The sequence below is a fragment of the Puma concolor genome, chromosome C1 (genome assembly GCF_028749965.1).
Source record: "Puma concolor isolate L17-30 chromosome C1, mPumCon1.1.hap2, whole genome shotgun sequence".
In the NCBI taxonomy this organism is placed as follows: Eukaryota; Metazoa; Chordata; class Mammalia; order Carnivora; family Felidae; genus Puma; species Puma concolor.
The window spans coordinates 200,774,278-200,777,172 of record NC_141674.1 but is presented as its reverse complement, the minus strand read 5'-3'; positions in this window follow the sequence as shown (position 1 = coordinate 200,777,172).

Genomic DNA, 2,895 nt, shown 5'->3' with positions numbered 1-2,895 from the left:
TTCCCCTGGAAAGCCATCTGGCCCTGGACTCTTGTTTTTTGGCAGATTTTTGATTACTCATTCGATTTCCTTACTGGTTATGGGTCTGTTCACATTTTCTATTTCTTCCTGTTTCAGTTTTGGTAGTGTATGTGTTTCTAGGAATTTGTCCATTTCTTCCACAATACCCATTTTATTGGCATATTATTGCTCATAATATTCTCTTATGATTGTTTTTATTTCTGTTGTGTTGGTTGTGATCTCTCCTCTTTCATTCTTGATTTTATTTATTTGGGTCCTTTCCTTTTTGTTTTTGATCAAACTGGCTAGTGGTTTATCAATTTTGTTAATTCTTTCAAAGAACCAGCTTCTGGTTTCATTGGTCTGTTCTACTGGTTTTTTTTTTTTGTTTTGATAGCATTCATTTCTGCTCTAATCTTTATTATTTCCTGTCTTTTGCTGTTTTGGGGTTTTATTTGCTGTTCTTTTTCTAGCTCCTTAAGGCATAAAGTTAGGTTGTGTATCTGAGACCTTCCTTCTCCTTTAGGAAGGCCTGTATACTTTCCTCTTATGACCGCCTTTGCTGCATCCCAGAGGTTTGGGATTGTGGTGTTATCATTTTCATTGACTTCCATATACTTTTTAATTTCCTCTTTAGCTGCTTGGCTCTTCAGTCTCCAAGTATTTGTTACCTTTCCAAATTTTTTCTTGTGGTTGATTTCAAGTTTCATAGCATTGTGGTCTGAAAATATGCACGGTATGATCTCAATCTTTTTGTACTTACTTAGGGTTGATTTGTGTCCCAGTATATGGTCTATTCTGAAGAACGTTCCATGTGCACTGGAGAAGAATGTATATTCTGCTGCTTTAGGATGAAATGTTCTGAATGTATCTGTTAGGTCCATCTGGTCCAGTGTGTCATTCAAAGCCATTGTTTCCTTGTTGATTTTTTGATTAGATGATCTGTCCATTGCTGTGAGTGGGGTGTTGAAGTCTCCTACTATTATGGTATTACTATCAATGAGTTTCTTTATATTTGTGATTAATTGATTTATATATTTGGGTGTTTTCACATTTGAAGCATAAATGTTTACAATTGTTTGGCCTTCTTGGTAGATAGACCCCTTGATTATGATATAATGCCCTTCTGCATCTCTTGTTACAGTGTTTTATTTTAAAGTCTAGATTGTCTGATATAAGTACGGCTACTCCGGCTTTCTTTTGTTGACCATTAACATGATACCTGGTTTTCCATTCCCTTATTTTCAATCTGAAGGTGTCTTTAGGTCTAAAGTGGGTCTCTTGTAAACAACATATAGATGGATCTTGTTTTATTATCCATTCTATTACCCTATGTCTTTTGATTGGAGCATTGAGTCCACTGACATTTAGAGTGACTACTGAAAGATATGAATTTATTGCCATTATGATGCTTGTAGAGTGGAGCTTCTGGTGGTGTTCTCTGGTCCTTTCTAATCTTTGTTGCTTTATATATACATATATATAAATATAAATGTATATAAAAACAAATATATATACATATATATGTATGTATATAATACAGATATATATATACATATATATAAATATAAAACATATATATATATATACATATATATATGTATGTATTTTTTTCCCATCTTTTCTTCCCTCAGAGATTCCCCCTTAAAATTTCTTGCAGGGCTGGTTTAGTGGTCACAAACTCCTTTAGTTTTTGTTTGTCTGGGAAACTTTTAATCTCTCCTATATTTTTTTATTAATTTTTTAATACTTATTTATTTTTTGAGAGACAGAGCACAACTTGGGGAGGGGCAGAGAGAGAAGGAGACACAGAATCCAAAGCAGGCTCCAGGCTCCGAGCTGTCAGCACAGAGCCCAACATGGGGCTCGGACTCACAAACCATGAGATCATGACCTGAGCTGAAGTTGGATGCTTAACTGACTGAGCCACCCAGGCGTTCCTCTCCTATTTTGAATGACAGCTTTGCTGGATAAAGAAATCTTGGCTGCATATTTTTCTGATTCAGCACATTGAATATATCCTGCCACTGCTTTGTGGCCTGCCAAGTTTCTGTGGATAGGTCTGCTGCAAACCTGATCTGTCTTCCCTTGTAGGTTAGGGACTTTTTTTCCCTTGCTGCTTTCATGATTCTCTCCTTGCCTGAGTATTTTGTGAATTTGACTATGATATGCCTTGTTGATGGTTGGTTTTGGTTGAATCTAATGGGAGCCCTCTGTGCTTCCTGGATTTTTATGTCTGTGTCTTTCCCCAGGTTAGGGAAGTTTTCTGCTATGATTTGCTCACATAACCCTTCTACCCCTATTTCTCACACGTCCTCTTCTGGGACCCCTATGATTCTGATGTTATTCCTTTTTAATGAGTTACTGATTTCTCTAATTTTTAAATCGTGCTCTTTTGCCTTAATCTCCCTCTTTTTTCTGCTTCATTATTCTCTGTAAGTTTGTCCTCTGTATCGCTGATTCTCTGTTCTGCCTCATCCATCCTTGCTGCCGCTGCATCTATCCGTATTGCAGCTCAGTTATAGCATTTTTAATTTCATTCTGGCTATTTTTTTTACTTCTTTTATCTCTGCAGAGAGGGATTCTAATCTATTTTGACTCCAGTATTCGTATTATCGTGATTCTAAATTTTGGTTCAGACATCTTGCTTGTATCTGTGTTGGTTAAATCTCTGGCTGTCATTTCTTTGTGCTCTTTCTTTTGGGGTGAATTCCTGCTGAATTCTGTGGTTCAGGTTGTGCAGATTGTTGTGTTAATCCTCCAATCAGTTTTCTAGGTGTGTAGGTTGGTTTAGTGTTGGTCTGGCTGTATTTCCTGGAAGCAAGACACACAAAAAACTTCCATGCTGTTCTGCCATCTTGGCTCCTCCCCGCCTTTCTTCCTTCTTTAGAAAGG